The sequence below is a fragment of the Danio rerio genome, chromosome 19 (genome assembly GCF_052040795.2).
Source record: "Danio rerio strain M-AB ecotype USA chromosome 19, GRCz13ab, whole genome shotgun sequence".
Classification (NCBI taxonomy): domain Eukaryota; kingdom Metazoa; phylum Chordata; class Actinopteri; order Cypriniformes; family Danionidae; genus Danio; species Danio rerio.
In genome coordinates, this window is record NC_141039.2 from 27,347,501 (window position 1) to 27,367,313 (window position 19,813).

At 35.7% G+C, this 19,813-nt stretch overlaps 1 protein-coding gene and 1 long non-coding RNA gene across 4 annotated transcripts in view; one reads left to right on the forward strand and one right to left on the reverse strand.

The window, feature by feature from the left end:
* Nucleotides 1-19,813, reverse strand: part of rims3 (regulating synaptic membrane exocytosis 3) — a 146,617-nt gene that overhangs the window by 95,489 nt on the left and 31,315 nt on the right. The gene's annotated exons all lie outside the window — the stretch shown is intronic.
* On the forward strand, nucleotides 6,567-12,473 carry LOC141379103 (uncharacterized). Its single transcript, XR_015516817.1, has 6 exons — nucleotides 6,567-6,635; nucleotides 7,915-7,948; nucleotides 9,311-9,366; nucleotides 9,457-9,604; nucleotides 9,716-9,792; nucleotides 11,116-12,473. It is a non-coding gene; the product is annotated as an uncharacterized LOC141379103 (long non-coding RNA).

Below are 19,813 nucleotides of genomic sequence, written 5' to 3' on the forward strand. Positions count from 1 at the left end.
TTTTTAGATGTTGTGGGATCTCATTCCAGGCTTTTGTGAATGCATAAAAGCAAGATCTGTCCATAACAGTTTTTAAAAGCCAGTTTTTAAAAGCCAGTAACAGCAAACATAAATTTTTGCAGATGCGGTGGAACGATCAGTCCTTGTATTATGTTTTGGAACCAAAGCACAAAGGGCTGCTGAGGTAGCACTGTTTGAAACTGTATAGTACAGTCTAATTCATATGTTCATGATGTCCTATTGAAATGATAAAGCATTGGAGAGTGATAGAGCAAAACAATGATGTGTCCATCCAGAAAGTCTATTGTGGATCTTATGGGCCCTATTGTACAGTCTAGCTATTGGCTCCAAGATATCAGTTGTTGTGAGTGACCAAACAGGCATACAGTCTATAGCTCATGTTTTAGCAAAAGGAACACTGCTTTTTTTATCAATTTAATAAATTTTATTAGATTGGAGGTTGGTGGGGTGGATGTCAGAGGGGTGTCGCGCATGAAAGGGGGCGTAGCGGGGGTGTCGTAGACGAAAGTGAAGAGGGTTGGGGAGTCACGGAAGAAAGTGAAAAAAAAACAGCAGATGAAGGAGGAGGTTGGTTAAGGGGGGGATCAGTAAAATGAGGTACTGGATCAGATTTCAGAGGTGCCACATCCAGATCCGGCCTGTTCCGGCACAAATAAAACCCTGCACCCAATATTACAAGTTAAAAATTATAAGAGTAAATTTATTAGATTTTACCACACCAAAAAGTTCTTTCAGTGAGATCACCTCCATGCCACAACACCTTCATGCTGTAATTTGTGCAAAAGGTGGCCCAACAAAGTACTGAGGACATAATACAGGACATTAACACACTTTTTAGTAGGTCAACGTGTTTAAGATCGTTTTTTATTGGACACATTAAATAATCTATTAATGTGAAATACTGGATTTTTTTCATCTTTAATAGATATTCATTAAAATTAAATCAAATGAAGACGAAATATTTAACTTTGTGTGTAGTGAACTAACATAACACACAAGTTTCACTTTTTGAAACAAATTATTGAAATAAATGGACTATGCCTCGATATTCTAATTTTTTGGCACATACTTGTGTATACTTTTTTGAGAAGTGTGCATTCAATTCAGTCAGTCCACTTTACTGAAGTTGGTTATTTTCGAGGACTGACCTGTCCACATAGACACTCTGTGTAATAGTGTGAATGCAGGAAAATGAGTGTGTTTTCTATCTCTCAATGTCATTTTGAGACATACCTAAATATAGGTCCAGTCCCTTCATTATTATGACCTCAAGTACAAAGGCTCCACAGCAAATAGATTGACAGCTTATTTTGAAGGAAGAGCTGTCAGCTGCGTTTTAATAACCAGAGGGTCGTGTGAGTGGCGCGAAGCTGCCTCACTGTCGTCATGGAGACCGAGAGACTGCCAGATGAGGATGAGTCTGCCAGAGCCTTTCAGTGCTGCTGGAAAGTGAAGGTGCCATGTTGTACCATGGCATCAACTCAGCCATATGGTCCAAATGAATCATTTGCAAAAGCATGTCAGATAGAAACGGCATAAGCTGCTCGCTTTCATTTCAAATCATCCTGGCCAGTGCTGAGGATTAACATAGAGCCTATGAAGATGCATTCAGTCTTGATCACATTATTCAAGGCTGGCCTACTTGGTTATTCAGATAAGTCGTGGAATAAACCTAGGATTTTATGTGTAACAGTTTACCTGAGATGACTTTTTGACTGTTAAAAAGCACGCTAAATTAAAATGTGGTAACACTTGCTGACATTTAAAAAGGGGGAGAAAGTAGGTTATTTGCTGACACACTGGAGCATAAAATATATATGTCATGCCTTTCATTTACAGCCGATTTGAACGTTATCACTCGATTGAATGGGCGTTATCAGTGATTATCAGCTGATAGATATGGGCCAGGAGAGGCCTTCTGCACCAACTATTAGGCTCAGAAGGGTGTTATCATTCATCCACATGGTTAATCAGCTATAGATCACATAGGGCTGTGGCCAGAAGTTAACTAGTATTATTTATAATATTTAAATTACATTTCCCATAAATTGTATTTTATTAGCGTCTACCCCTACCCCAACCCTAAACCCAACCACCACAGTAATGTAAAACGGATCTGGATCTGGAGTCTTTCTATTAGTATAGCTGATTACTCATGTGGATGGATGATAATGGCCTTCTGAGCCTACACTCTCAGAAATAAAGCTACGCAAGTTGTCACTGGGGTGGTACCTTTTAAAAAGGTGCAAATTTGATTCTAAAAAGGTCCATATTAATACATCAAGGGTACATATTAGTACCTAAAAGGTACAAAAGTTTTCCTCTTAATTTTTTTAGGTGCTAAAATATACTTTTGAGGTACCAATATGGACCATTTAAGTACAAATGTGTACCTTTTGAAAAGGTACCACCCCAGTGACAGATCGAGTACCTTTGTTTTTGAGAGTGTGGTAGGCACAGAAAACCCCTACTGGCCCATACAGAATATATATATATATATATATATATATATATATATATATATATATATATATATATATATATATATATATATATATATATATATATATAATATAATTATAAATAAATAACAGAAATGTAACTGGAAAGCAATCTAAAGACACAACTGGAGTAATGCTATAGAATATTCATTTTATTAAAATTAAATTCTATAGACAATTCAATAAAGTACAAAAGATATATGTTTTATAGAATGATCTGTCCTAGACCCGACTCATGGGTTCAATTAGGATTATTAAGTTTAACCTCCCTGACTTCATCCCTCCTTTCTGCTTCATACCCAAAAAATCTATCAGAAGCCATGCAGTATAAATAAGATCACCATCATATTGTTATGTTTTTATATATTTTTCCGGCGTGCTCATTCACAACCGGACCGGGAGCAGAGCAGCGTGTCAGCGTCAAGTAGGAGGTGCGCGGGTAAGTTTTTTTTTTTCTGTGCACATGCTCAGTTTGCTTTTTGATTAAACTACATTGCTTTCATCAGCGTTGGTTTCATCAGCTGGGGCACGTGCCCCAGTAAATGGGGTCTAGCGACGCCCCTGAACATGCTTATTCTGAATATATGTGAAAGATACTTGTCCGATTTTATTTCGGAGAGCAGGCATGAGGTTCAGCTGTGTCCTCTTCATTTCATGTCTAATTTATGCTCAAACTAATACAGCTAACAGATACACTGACCGTATTTACACAGCAGAGGCACAGCACATGCAACAAGAGGCATGATGCTTTTTTACTGATGGCGTAGAGCCGATCCGTGAAACATAGCTGTCATGTTCACCAGCGAACAAACCACCAGATGTCGCTGGTAAACACTCACTCATGGAACTACAAATCTGCCAGTAAATGGACTACATATTCAGTCATGCCATACACACACACACCTGCCCCAATTCTCCACTGATTAGACTCAGACTGATTACACAGTATTTAAGCAGCACACACACTCATTCACATTACCAAGTCTTGTTAACTGTAATAGTAATACTACAACGCGTTTTCCTTTGCCGTGTTTTGATTTTTGCCTTGCTTATTTGTTTAATTCTGTTGCTACCTGCCTCTGACCATTTGCCTGTTGTTTTGACTTCGAATCTGGACTGCCCTCATACATCTGTTTGCCGGTATTGACCACTGCTTGCCTGAAAATTCTGAATAAACCTGCATTTGGATCCTACCTTCTGTTGTTGGTGTCACTCCCCGTCGTTACAATAGCACATGATGTTAGCTGACCAATCAGAACATCTTAGGGCGTTTTTCGAAGCAATTAGAAAATATGACAGTTGTTTTCATGTTAGCTGAGTAGCAGTATATAATCAAAGTAATATATATGAAAAGGCATCATGCCAAAAGCACACATTGCTTAGCATATAAACACAACATAGCTAAAAAAAGACACTCTGGAACACCCCTTTAAAGGTTTTTGCTCTTTAAAGGTCTGAGCTCTTCATATGTACATACAAATAACATATGTATTTGTTTTTGTGGTAATTTTACTTTTAAAGTGCCGTTAGCGGTTAACTTGAATTGCATATATACATCTTTTTTGTTCTACGGAAAAAGAAAAAAGTCACATACGTCTTGGATAGCCTGAAGGTGAATAGATTAACATTAAATATCTATTTCTGGTTGAACTACCCTTTTGAAAACATAATGTGAACTCTATTTAAGGTTACTTAAATAGGATCTTTACATGTGCTTTTCTTTGTTTGATATATTTTATAAAACAACATACACATACTTTACTCTGTCAAGTACACTACAAGTGCATTCAGTGCATGCACACTTATTTGTAACAAAGGTATAAATGAAAAAAATGAAGCGCTTCCTCAGCAGGTCTATTATCACTCTTGTCAGTCAATCACCCTTTCGATTCCCCTTCATCACTCAATTTCTTATCCGTCTTTTGGCTCCCAGAGTTTATGCACTCACATTTATCGCATCACCGACTCCGAGCTGAACAAGACCCACATCACTGTATTGGATTAAATTGCTTGGCTAGAGTCCATGCTGTGTGGTAGTGGAAATGTGACAGAGTAAAGTAAAGCAGTTATCCAGGAGAAGGGCAGGCGGGTACTGAGGTGATGGCCCTGATGCCCCAGACAGGTGAACCCTGGAGGCGAACTCTATACCCCCCCGAAAACCTTCAACACTCCCAGCCCTAGAGACTCATCAGTCCTGCTGGGAGACGACAGCACTGAAAAGGTCATGCTTTATAGAGCACACATGACGCACCAATATGAGGGACTGAGAGAGAAAGAAACAGAACTGACTCTTTGCCAAGTCACACCTTAAAAACTTAACATGAACAATGCTGTTCATAGTGACACAAAAAAATGAAGTCAACATCAAATTGAAGTTTTAAAACACTTTTTTTTTTTTTTTTTGACACTATAAACTACTCACCCTTGTGCTATGCCTGTAGAATTTCTTTGGAAGTAAATCTTTTAAAGAATGCTGGTAACCAATGTTTTTTTATTTACTTTTTTTTTTGCACTGACGGATTGTTAAAGGGTCATGACACCCCCCACTTTCGGTTTAGGTCTACCACAGAATTGTTTTAAAAGATGCATTATAGTGGGCGTGGAGCTCCGCATGCAAAGGGCAGGAGTGGGCGTGGCCAGCAGGGGAAAAGAAGGGGAGCAAACTAACGTCAGTTAGCTCACAAAATGAGACTCAAACCGTGAGGAGACGCAAAATTTTATAGTTTACAAAGGTAAAATGCAAAGAAATAAAAAGTTATTTAATGCCCTGCTACAAATCTTATTTGTAATTTCATCCACAGATAACCAGAATTTATATCATTATAAAGATAATCGTGTTCATATAAACACTATAAATGAGGACTTTTTACTCTGCCCTGGGTCTGAATCTGGAGGGTAATCTGGAGGATTTAGGCAAACACAGCAGCACAACGATGTGTCTAATTGTGAAGGAAGTCCTGATAAAAGACAACGTCTGCCATTCTCCAATTCTCGTACTGCTCTCCAGACAAAATGCTTGCTGCACACACACACAGCTTTGCTGTATCGGCCCTGACAGCATCGTTGGGAAAAACATGCAATAAACCCCATGGATCATGGAAACAAACACATACGACCCTTCATGAACGGCTAAATACTGTGTGCCGTGGGTCCGTGTCTCACAGCTTGGCACTGGCAGGTCTGCCTTGCCTTCGGAAAGCACGTGCTCTCATAAATAATTAAGAAGCAGAGTCACAATTAAAGCTAACAGGTGCTAACATTGCCATAACTGATGCTCAATACACAAAAATCTTTTAAAATCTCAAAAAAAAGTACTCCAGGGTTTCTTGAACCTTTAAAAATGTATACATTTCCATAAGCATTTGGAATAACAGGGTAAACTAATAATCTTGATTTTTTTTTTATCTACAGTGCATCCAGAAAGTACTCATAGAATTCTTTGCTCAATATTTGTTGATGCCCCTTTGGCAGCAATTACAGCCTAAAGTCTTTTTGAATATGATGCCACAAGCTTGGCACAACTGTCTTTGGGAATTTTTGCCCATTCCTTTTTGCAGTACCTCTCAAGCTCTATCAGGTTGGATGGGAAGCGATGGTGTGCAGCCATTTTCAGATCTCTCAAGATGTTTAATAGGATTTAGTTCTGGGCTCTGGCTGGGCAACTCAAGGCCATTGACCGAGTTGTTGTGAAGCCACTCTATTGATATTCTGGCGGTGTGCTTTGGGTCATTATCCTACAGAAAGATAAACTGTCGCCCAAGTCTGAGGTAAAGAGCACTCTGAAGCAGGTTTTCATTCAGGATGTTTCTGTACATTGCACTGTAAATGCGAATAGTATTCCTTACTATCAAAATTCTAGTGTGTTTACTTAATTTTAAGCTAATTGTTGAGTTTACTAGAAATGCATTAGTGTTGCTGACATAGTAAGGTATAAAGTTCCCATAACTAATGTAATTTGAGTAAAATTGCTTATAAGGGCTAAGCCATGCTGTTACGCATGCGTACTGGGTAGTGATTTCCCATCCCCCATCCCGAGTCACAACCAACCGCCACCCAGCACCGCCATTGAAGGACAGGATTTCATATTGAGAAGATGTACTGCTGTAAATCAAGGTAAACTTTTCGTTTTAATTATTACTTTGATTTTATTTGTATAATATCAGTAATCTGTTTATTTCCTGCACTTTGTGAAATTGTTTGCTGTTTTGTGAACTAATTAATAGCCCATGATGTTGTGACTAAACGTTTTGACCACTGCACGTTATTTGCAATACTGTCTACTTTACTAGATAAGCTATTTTAGCTGCTTAGTCCTTTTTAATAACTATTAATAATTTGTAAAGTTAGTAGTAATTTGTAAAGTGGGCGTTATGCTCTAAAAGAGCGGGCCGCGCCATTTTAAATGATGCACTGAGAGAGCAAGAGCGCGCGCAATGATCCGTTCAAATAGATGTAAAGTTAACACATAGCTGTAGGTCTACATTTATAAAAAAGAAAACGAAACCTATTTATCCGCATTACAAATACAGTAACGTTAGTTATCGCTGAACTTTAGTGGCGCTTGTTGTGACGAAAATATGCGTGTTTTTTTTTTTAAAGATTTACTTTTATGAGATCACCTGCAGGAAGCAGGTGAGGAGATCAGCTGTGATTCGGTCCGGCGTCAGCGAGCGGCTCATGACCAGACCAGTCGTTTTTTTCTCCATGATCGCCGGGGCAGCAGCAGTTTTAACCCGCCGAGGCTTTTAGAACATTATAAAGCAGTTTCAGCTCAAAATGGACCCGTGAGTGTCGTAGGTAATTTAGGATTTCGATGCGATTACGATTCGTGTCACGGTATGAGGCAGATACATATTTACACATGATGCTAAAGTGTGCTTATGCTAACAATCCCTATGAAACTTAAAGTTAAACTTATGAAAATGCGAGAGATATTTAATTAACTCATTTATTTGTTTTATATGCTATTTGTCTTTTCTTTATGCCGTTTTGAAGGTTTATTCCAGTGTTGCCGTTACGTTATTGAATGTTTTGTATTGCTGTAATGACAAATAAATCTGACCAGACGCGACTGAATATGTGTGATGGATAACGTTAATGATGAAGTGGTATAACTCGTACAACCAAGCACAGAAACATCCCTTTGTTTGCTCAATATCACACAAAGGCATCAACAAGCCTTTGTTATAAGCAAACTTTCTGTAAAGAAACAGGCTTTGCCAAACCTGTTAGTTTGCATTTTTAAAGAAGGTTTCACTAATTTTTAACAATTTAGGGCAAATAAATTTGAACAATTACAAGGTTGTTTAAAATGTAGCACACCATTAGAGCATTGTGAGTGGCATATTTGGTTTGTAATATCATTATACCCTTTATTTATTTTTTATTTCAGACTACCAGTTTGTGAGCTGATATGCAGTGGAAATGTAAGTTTTGCACTTACACATCAAAGAAAACTTTTTGAACAATACCGCACAAGCCATAGAACATATTCATGAATTGTTCTATTAACGTTACTTTGTCTCCTTACTGAGTGTCAGGGTAATTTTAAATCGTTTAATGCATTAAAAGTACATTTAACAAAATTCTCAGCAAAGAACTGCATGATCAAGAATAGTCCGAATATTTTGTCCATTTGAATAATCATCTGAGGACTAGTTAGAAATAGGGTTGTTGTGTTGTGATACCATTAATTTATGTTACAATACTATACCAGCTGAAGTATGGTGATACCAAGTAGTATTGCAATACTGTAATTCATAACTTAAATCCATGAAATAAAGAAAAATGTCAGAAATAATATATTGTATATGTTATTATAGGCCTACTTGAATTTAAATAATTCCCTTATTGTTGAAAAAAGTATTTGCACATCTCTTCACCTAAAATGTATTCATTCCAGCAAAAAATACATTAAAATAAAGATACATAAAGAAAAGAGCATTTTTCCAACAAACCTAGGCTATATGAAGTGGTCAAAAATTGTTTCCTGTTGCTATTTTGGGTTTTTCATCTATCATACTTTTTTCACACTTATTATCGGATAAGAATCCAAAGTAATTCAAAATTTCACTTTATGAGTCATTCTTTTTAATAGATTGTCACGGTTGTTGTAGCTATTATATCATATTGACAGGAACAGAAATAAACGAATTCCGATTCAAAATGAACCATCACAAAATATGCAATAGGCTACTATAAAAGGCGCAAATTCTACAGTTTTACAACCTTAGAAGGCTCCATAGACTATTAAAATACAATGATCTATTGTTGCTGAATCGTGTAAGTATTTTAGTGACTTTTTCACATGCAGCATTATGTATTGTAGGCAGACTGTTAATGACAATACTACCGTTTACAAACTACAGTGGCACCGCCAGTATCTTGGAGCCATAGTATCACGATACTACCATAGTACCGGTAAACCGTGCAACCCTAGTCAGAAAGTTCAGTGTCCTTTTAAAGACATCAATTGAGACAAATATTTATTCCACTTTTAATGCGCATAAAAGTAAGGCACACCAGCATCAATGCCATGATTATATTTAATCGGGGGTTGTGTTTATTACTGTTTGGTGACAAGTATAGCTCATGCTTTTGATGACAGGCGCCGGGAGTATTTGGCAGCTTTTATTATTCAAGAACATTTAACTATGTCATGTTAAAGGGTAACATCTGTTGCTAAATGGCATTGCATTGTATCATTGCATGTGTTTCTGATTTCTGTTTTTTGTTTTAGAATTTTGCTTAGCCATGTCAATAACACTTTACGTTTTTGTGCACAACAGTGACATCCAGAAGGAAGTCACAGAGGAAACACCAGCTGATGCAAGTGCTGCAGAAGGTTTGTTTTCTTTTCAAAACTTTGTGTGATTTTGTGAATTTGTGTTTTTGAATGTTATTAATGACTAATGTTTTGATTGGATCTTTGCAGAATTCAATCGAATATCAGGAAGAAATGTGAGATCCAAGTTCTACGCTGCATTGGACACACACTGCTCGTTTGATTGAAATAAAAATAAAAAAACAGGAGAAAATTGCAGAAGAAAACTAGAAGAAATTTTCAACATGCTAATTCAAAGGTATTTTTGTGACATCATCTTTGAATCATAATTTGCATTTGATTGCAATAAATTGCATTTGATGTTTTCATTGGGCTATAATGCATGTCTACCTGTCTTTACTTTTTCAAGGTCATCTGGCAGCAGTTCTCCGGGGTCTTTCAGTCCTTTAGAGGGATGAGTCTAAAGAAATTTTCAGGATGTGTTTTGTAAGTAGTATTATTGTTTCTGCTTTCTTAGACTGGAAATGAAGCAGTCATTCCAGTTTACTTCACTTATTAATAAAAATTTTCAATTTTATAAAAATAAAACAAATGCATTTAATGTAAGTATTTGAAAGTAAGAGGGATGTTATATTATGGCCTTTGGAGCAAGAGCATTGCTATGTTGCAAATACAGCAGCTTGTGCCGTCACAGGGTCAGTTAGCTTCATAGGCCAGTGAAGTAATGAATGCATTTCTTTAATTTTTAAACACACTTGTTTTGAAAAGGAGGAAGATTAGCTTGAAAAAAAAAATCTTAATAAGTGTAATACCTATGTAATATGTTGAGAGAAATATAATTTTAGTTGAAAGAACCTGCTGGATTAAGATGTAAAAAGATAGTGTTAAAAGCCACAAAGTCAAAGATGATCCGTATTATAACCAACCCTGTGAAGTCACCTGCTGTGGGATTGTAGATGGCTGCACCCTTGTTCTAAAAGCCCTACTAAAACATCAATTTTCTTATAAAAAAAAATAGTTATTAATACATTTTTAAAAAGTGTGCTAAATAATGCAAACTTGACTCACTGCTTTAATCTAGCAAAACCAAATGCATTCATGAATCGGTTCCCAATTGATTAAGTTTTCCCTACAAAATATTTATATTGATTATGTAGCACCAATTGGTTTCTCACACATTTGCATTTAATTTCTTGAAAATGTTTTAAAAGTACTTTTACTGCAGTTTTTTTATTACATTACAGTGTTTCTTTAATTAAAAATATTTATTGTTCCTTTAGAATAGTATCATGTTCAAGATACTGGAATTTGGTACCAATCTCTGCTGCAATTTTAAGCAGCAAATTTCCTGCTAACATTTTAAGCACTTTTGAGCACATTTTTAAACAGCACTGTTTTGCCATTCTGTTCACATGCTTAACAGAAATGACACTCAACAATGCTCAAATGTTAGCAGGAAATGGATGTTTTTAAAATTACTATATGGATTGGTAATAAATTCCACTATCATGACAAGCCTAGTAGAAGCAGTACAGGCAAATCCATCGTGTTGGTCTACATTGGAAAAGGAGCACCATAGCAAGGCCTTCTTATAAGAAGCATTTGAATGTAAAATGTACTATAAACACAAATAGTCATGCTAATAAGCAACTAGTTAATAGGGTAATTAGTTCCTACTAAAGTGTTACTAAATTAAGCACAAGGAATTGTATTTTTTTCACCTCTGCTTTTGGTCTCCTGGCCACTACAGGCTTTATTAGTGCCATTTAGAATATCAAACTTTACTTATTTTTCTTTCTCTATTCATAGGATGTAATTGTAGAGTCGGACTTCAGTGCAGAAGATGTTGGCCTGCTGACTGTCGTGTGTGAAGATGTCTAAAGAACCTCATTATGGATGCAATGTGGGCCTTTATACTGGAAGGAAAAGTGGTTATGGACTTTGCCACATGCAGTATGTCTCTTTTTTTGCTTTGATTTACACACTGAATTCGGACTACCCAAAGACTTTGAGCAATGCATTTGAATTTGTTCAACGTGTGTTGCTTTTGCTGGGAGGGAAGCGTAATGTGTTTTATTCGGCGAGTGCCTATATACTGCTGTGCTTTATGTTTAAAGGTTCAGGTATAATGGCATGTTTAATTACAAAGTGTTGCTTTTTAACATGTTGCTGTTTGCAGTGTTACATTTAGGACTGCAGCATTTTGGTGTTTAAAACACTTTTTTTTTTTTTTTTTACCAAAAAAGTGTATTGTGATTTATAGGGTTGTCAAAAGTATTGAGTTTGGTACCAATCGGTACTGAAATAAATAAATAAAAAGTCCATCCCTTTCCCACTAACATTGCAAGAACTGATTGGCCATTGTGTTCACATGCTCAGTAGATATGACTGATTGGCTTTGAAGGTCATTATTTTTACCACACTTCACCACTGTTCACCAGGTGCAAAGATACAAAGACACTGGATAACTTCAAAGCACTGTCGATCAGTCGATTCATCACCAGATAGCTTATATGTTAGCTTCTAAACAAATCAGCTATCGACATGGCTTTGAAACACTTCAGTGTCTGTGTAACTTTGTTTGGACTCCTGAAAAATGGTAAACCTATGACAGTCACAGCCAATCACAGTCATTTCTGTTGAGCATGTGAACACAGTGGCCAATCAATGGTGTTTAAGAACGAGCTCAGTAGCACTCAAATGCTGGTGGAAAATGGATATTTTTAATATTTCAGTATTGATTGATACCAAACTCAATACTTTTGACCACACTAATGTGATATTTTCTGTAGGAAAATCTAAACTACACAGTCTAACAAATTAGCTTTAAAGCTTAATATCTGTTCCTCTGTGAGTGTCTATATGCTGCCATGTTTAAGGTGCTGGTGCAATGGCATGTTTAATTACACTAATTCAAGTATCTTTTTTCCAAGTGTCAAGTATTTAAAGTTTTTTTGATAGATTTTCAAACCTTTTCGAAAACTTGTGTTTTAGGGTTGAACATGTTTATTATATTTTTTGTCTGTATTGCTGTTTACGGTATATTACAGCACTTTACAACAGGTTTTTACAAAACTGTATTGTGTACAAGTGTATTGTGATACTAAAATATCACAAGTGTATTGTGAAATTCTGCTAATTTTGTCAAATAAAATGTTTACATTTAAGACCTGTATAATGTCATTACTTGTAGGTTGAACTACATATTTTATGTTCAGTTTAATTGAAGAAAATGTGGAAACCGATTGCACGTAGTTTCTTTAGTTGACATTACTTAAAATGGTGGATTAAAACAATGTTGAGACTACTAGCATTCAAGATGTTAACTGAACATGGTAGAACAGTATTAGTTAAATAGAGTTATTAAAGTAATCTTACTATAAAACCCTAAGTAAGATTACTAAATAATGACAAGTATGTTAACTAGAATTTTCTATTAAGCTTACATAATTTTTAACAGTTAGTTTACTTTATAAGTTTTAGTTTTCTTACTTCAAGGCAATAATTAAACTTAACTTAAGATTTCCTTGTAAGTTTATATTGCAAAAATAAGGCAATCGGTTTCCAAACTTTTTTTTAAGTAAACTGAACATGTTAGAATTTACAGTGTGCTGCATTAATCTTTCCCTTTATCCTGACTAGTCTTCTGGTTCCTGCTGCTGAAAAACATCCCCACAGCATGATGCTGCCACCACCATGCTTCACTGCAAGGATGTTATTAGACTGGTGATGAGCGGTTGAACTGTAGTTCACTTTATTGAACTACAGATCCCATCATGCACTTCACTCACATACATGGCCCAGATTCCCCCGATTACAAACACACACAGTTGAAACTGTTCAGGACATAGACACACACACACACACGCACACACACACACACACACGCACACACACACACACACACACACACACACACACACACACACACACACACACACACACACACACACAAATACACACACACAAACACACAAATTGTTGCTGACTCTTGTTCCCTTGTAACATTACCAAGTGTTATTCCTGTCTAGCCTTGCTGTGCCTATTGATCCTTGTTAAATTGTTTATGCTGTTTGCCACCTAAACTGACTTCTTAGCCTGTGACCATGACTATCCTTCTGGATTTGCCTTATAATACTGCCTGCTACCTTTTGACCATTGCCTGCCTGACGATTCTTAATAAACAGCATCTCTGGATCCCCACCTCTGTTGTTACCCCAATCACCTGTTACAGTTATGTATTAATACAGTATGTATTTAATCATTTGTTACCACATATTGGTCAGTTTTGTTTAAATCACAATTTAAAATAATCAAAGAAGAGCAATAATTAATAACTAAACCCTAAAGCTTAAATTTTCAAAATCACACTTAATGCAGCTTTTCAATTGATAATTCTGATCTCTATTATACGTTTTAATAAGACCTCATATATATAATGTGAAAATGAAAAGTATTATAATTAATTAATTTTAGTTCCTTAATTAAGTTACATTATTACAATTTTTCTACTCATTATTGTATTACTATTTTGTTAGTTTGTTTACTTTGTTTCCTTTGTGTGTGTTCATGAATCCCTTTAAAACAAAAACTGATATAAAAGCTCCAAACTGGTACAGGGGAACAGTCCCTACTAAACAAGGCACAGGTGAACATAATATATGAGTAACTAGAGAAAATAAAAGGAACACTTATTTGAAATGCATGACTATCTTTAGTGCACAGTATAATATAATGGAAAAGAAGTATGCTGACAGTACAGAGTGTAATTCAGAGAAAATTATTTAAGAAAAAAAATCTTATTTTTATGAGGAAACAATCAAGCAAAATTAAATAAAATTGTGGTCACTTGTGGTATCTGATGGACAATTACAGTTGCTATGTTGTGTGACTTTTTGGTTTACTATTCAACATCAGTTTAGCTTAACCGTCATGATTATAAATAGAACTCATTCTTAAATTTGAACCCTGTTAGAAATGGTCAACAACAAAATATATTTAGCATTATGTGTTCATTAAATCAATTATCACATGGCAGCTTCGATTTCTCTGACAGTTTGTTCTGGGTTTGCCAAGACTCTTCATGTCGTCAGACTATATTAAAGCTTGTGTGCTGTTGTTGACCCTTACAGGGAGAAAGTGTTACACGACAATTTCCAACAGCTCAGACTCTGTAATTACCCCACAGGAGCACAATTACACCAGAGGAGAGCTAAAATAAGAGGGTACAAAAAGAAAGGATAAGCAGTGGGACAACACAAACTTCCACAGGAAGTACCAGAAGGACATTGACTGACCAGAAATCAGAACTTAATATGGAAATCGCTTATTTGGTTTATTTCAGCCAAGTGCATGCAAAAAAATATATTACTATAATTTAATAATATGAAGTCTGTAAACCGAGCATTAAAAGAGGCCAGAGCACAGATATGAAACTTAGGCTAGCATACAAGAATGTCGCAATTAACAAATTGAATAAAAATTAATTTTCATTCATTTAATGCTGATGCGATTCTGTCCTTTTTTTCTGACATTAAATAAATCGGATTGGATAAAGTAAAATATCACTCTTTTGTATTTTGTATTGCTGTATTTATACCAGAGAAACTGGTAGTGTTTGCTTTGCTCTGGCTTTTTCTGGGTTAATTATTCTGATATCCTGATCGCCACAGAGAAATACAGGGAAATCTGTGTAAATTGATGGCACTTCAAGCCGTTCAGCCTTATAATCTTAAAATGTGAGGGAAAATTACCTGTTTTGTCAGAACTTCAGACATTATGTTAGAGAATCATTAAAAGACCAGCTCTAAAGTGATTTAAAAAGTGTTTAGACTGTATTTTCTGTAATATTTTATTTTTTTTACTACCTGCAAAATTATTAAGATATTGGCTGTTTATTTGTACTAAAAGCACTTGATTCTGGATGATATTATTCTACATCACTAATCAATTTTAATTAATTAATTAAAACTCCCTAAAAAAATGAAAATTAGGAGTTTATATTTATCTAAAAGTCATAGTTTACGAGATGCGCAGCTCCACATATCCCAGTTCCTCATATATGATGGTCACTTGTGCCTTGTTTAGTTACCTGTTGTTCCTGCTGTTCTCTATAAGTGCCATCTACAGGCAGAGAGTGAATGTTTTTTGCAGCACAATTACACAAAAATAAAGTAAAATCACTATGTTTTTCCTTTTTCTATTTTGAAATTGAAATCACTATCTGTGCAATTTGTAAGTAGCATCTTTGTGTGGATTTAATTTTAGACCACTGCATATTGTTCAAACACCTTTTAATGCACTCATTTTTATCTAGCTGTTAAAAATAGAAAATTTTGCTTGTTTAAATGCCACAATCAAAATTGGCTGCAAAAAAGCAAATCCAGAAATCAGTGCATCACTACTCAGGCTGGTGAAATCCACTTGACTCTCTCTTTTTTTCTAAATAAACTAAATTGAATTGCAGGTTTATTCCTGGGAGAAGCAAAGGTTATGCTGCATTACTCAGCCACACAAGCAGTCATCTGTGAGTCATGTGGGGTGATGGGAAGGTTAGTCTGTTTAGAGCTTGATTATGACTAACACACGCAGCTTTAATATCCTACGGCCACAAGTAAACGCACACAAAACCAAGCAAATGAAAGGGTTTCCCTGTATATCAGCACCTATTAAAATACAAAGAGATGACTAAATTCATACACTTCCTGAAGAACATTTGACTAGTGCTTGAGCTGCTGTTTTTAAACAACAACTCTGCCACCAAATGGACTACAAATCACAGCGTGCACCGTGTACACACACCAGTACCTGATCCCATCTGATTGCAAACACTCACAGCTGAGGCTGCTCAAGGACTCATTACACAGTTTATTTATACACCACACTTGCTCACACACATTGCTGAGTGTTATTTGTTTGTATTGTAACGTCAAACGAACCTGCAACTTAACAAAGCTTTTCATTTCTATGTCTAGCCATGTTCTTTGATCCTTGTCATTTTTTATGTAATCTATTCCTAGCCTTGCTCCTTGTTTATCTTACCTTTCTCTGGTTTTGACCATTTGCCTGTTCATTGACGACAACTTCTGGATTATCTATATGAACCTGTTTGCTCCTGTGTTGACCGTTGCCTGCCTGACTGTTCACTTGAATAAATCTGCATTTGGATTCGCTCCTCTCTGAAAGCCTCCTTAAGTTATACTAATACTACTAATAATAATAATAATAAAAAAATAATAATAATAATAGATTATTACCATGGAAAATTGATATATCATATGAGTATTTCAATAATTAGACACAAGCTACCAAAAGCTGTACAAACTTTCTGACCTGCCAAAAACATGTATATATTTATACTGTACATACTACAGTATACAGGGAATATTAAACTGTAAATCCAATGTAGATATTACAAAATATTGTATAATAAATAAATTAATTGACAACCTTACGTATGCATTTATTTATTAAATTAAGACGTATTTGAATACTTTCTTGAATACCTGAGGACAAAAAAGAAACAATTTGTGCAAGAACAGTTAGATCCAGACAGCGAGTAAGGGCATGGTGACCGGCACATAAGAAAGAAACACAGATAACAAAAACAGGAAAAGAAATAGATAGATACACTAATACACTAAGATACACTAAGACTACACTAAGAGTCCCATACACAATTATGGGTGGGTTTAGAAAATTAAAGGTACAAAATGATGTCTGAAACAATGTGAACAAAAATTAGATGAATGAAAATTGTGTGTGTTTAGTGCCTTCTGTTGTTTCTGGTTTCAAGTCTCCTGTTTATTTTCTTTTTTTCTTAGTTACTTTATTCATCTTTATTTCTATAATGGTTTTACAATGTAGATTGTGTCAAGCATAGAGCATAGAAAATAGAAAGCATAGAAGTTCTAGTAAGTTGAAACTGGGTCAGTCCAGTTTTCAGAGTTAAAGTTCAGTTTAGTTCAGTTCAGTGTGGTTTAATTTTCACTGCTGAAAATTGAAAGACCTATGCGCAGCTCCATAAGAGCCACGGCCTCTCCAAACCACTTCCTCTGTAAGCATACACTGCTCCGATTGGTCAGACAGCCCAGTCTGTTGTGACTGGTCTGCAGATTGCATAGCATAGAAACAAAATACCCATTACAATAACTAGATTTCAGCTCCAGAGTCTTCCTCAGCACTAGATATATGGTCATATGAACAGTAATGAGGTCACCAGTTTAAATAAATCAATTTATGTGAGCAAAGCAGATTTGCTTTCACGATGCAGAAAACAGATTACTAACAACACAAACCAAACACATCCAAAGTCTCAGCTTCAACTGCAGTGTTTGAGAATGAAAGTAAATGATGTTTGTGGACAGTCAACAAATGTGTTCTCATCACCCTGTGTTAATGCACATTTTGAAGTATTGCATGAGAAATAAGTGATGGAACTGACAAATTTGAAATATAAATAGAATAATTTGCTCACTTCAGGAGAGTTTGGAGTTGGAGGTGAGTTTGGATTTGCTAAATCAACTCTGACATAGTGAACATTTCAGCTGATAGTGCCTTGTTTAATGTTGTTAACTAGGTTAGTAATTCTACAATCAGCTGCTCTTACAATTTGCCTAATTCGCATTTGGGAATTTTTCGCTTTTTTCATTAAAAAAAAAAACTTTTAGATTAGGACGGAAACCAGGCTAGTGACAATCACTAGAACCAGTTCTTTCGTTTAGGGGACAGTAAGTCTATTTATCATGCACTTTAATAGCTTTTCAGACTTTTTACAATCACAGGCAACTACATTGCATACAGCATAAAATATATATCCAAAAAAAGCATAATACAGGCTCTCTAAAACTGTTCATGGCAGACTGACAGTAGTTGGTAGTAGGGCAGCACAATATTGGGGAAAATCTGACATATTTTGCATTTGTGCGATATATATTGCGATGTGAATACAGCTTTAGTTGGAAAGCATTCTTCATTTTAGATTGATTGGAGTGATTTTGTAGGGGATTGGATCTCAAATAATATATAACAACTAACTTGCATAGAATAATAAAATATAGCAAAAATTTAAGTGAATTATAGTTTTCTAGAGAGTCTAACAGTATTCAGGTACAGATAACTGAATAATCAACACTGCACAGTCTTATTGCTGTAAGGATGGCTAAATCTCTCCATAATATCTGTTATGGAATTTCATGAGACAAGACCACAAGAACTGCCATGCAATAAAACAATGAGCATTCTCGTCTGAGTAGCAGATCTGCAAGAAAGCAAGTTCTTCAACTGCCTCGGTTACCCATTATGTGCCCCCCTCTCTGCCACCCCCTTTACTTCATCATTCAGAGCTCAGGTCACTGACGTTCCACGCCAAATCTTCATCCTCTTTATATGGTGTCTCTTGTAAATCTATAAATCAAACTTGCGTGTTTGGAATCATTTTAAACGTCTCTGTGATTGGTAAATGGTCTCAATTTTGCAGTAGTCTCTTATATTAGAGTTTGAGAAAAGTCTGTCCTACTAAAGCGTAAAATTGTCTGTGAATTATGAACTTTTTACCCCAGGTGTGATTAGCTTTTAGATTAACATATGATGAGACAGAGGTCTTTGCGAAACTTTTATTATCTTTAGTTCTTTTTGTTTTGGTTCTTTCTTCTGAGTTGAGTATTTAAGGGAAAGGTGCAAAAAAGTCATTGGGATCTTGTAGCCATGATGCTCCCACTGCAGCGTGTGACTCTCAGAGCTTTTGCATCAGAGACTTATATGCTGCAAAGAACTTCATCTAACTCTTGGATTTATTTTTGAATAATGGCTATTGTATATTTACAGTATCATCTCTGAACTGGCTTTCTGGTTGTTTTATTATGTTGGCATAATACAATTTTACCTGACAAATAAAATGGTATATTTGATTTATTTTGAATTAGACTGAAATCATTATTACCGGTAAATTGTGTGGACACTTTTGCCGTGTTTTTAGGGCCAGTGTAGATCTAACTAGAATATCACAAATATAGAAACAGATGGCTCTTATTTGTTGGCCTTTAGCTTTCTGACCACTTTTGATCTGGCAGGTTGCATAGTAAAAGACTGGGTAGACTACCTTTTCTGTCACAGAGCCAGCAGTAGGTGGCTGACCTAAAATGTACCAGTTACCTGCAAACCTTTGACTAAAAATCAGAATGGTGAGCCCAAATGGGAAAAGCATGTGAAATTGGCCACGCATGGACTCAGAAAATACAATTGGTCCCCAATAAAAGAATAACTGAAAGTATAGTGCATCTGAAATAATCAAATATCCACATTTTTTAACTTTTGATGAATGTGACCCATTACTAATTAGAAACTCAATTTTATTATCACTTGAAAATTGGACTTAAAATCGGAGCTGAAAGCCAAAATGAATAATCTCTAACAAATCACAGAATTATTTTCAGAAGTGCTAGAAAAGGTTTAGATGCATTTAACCTCCGACCATTCGTTGGATTCTATCGTGGGCTGATAGATAAAC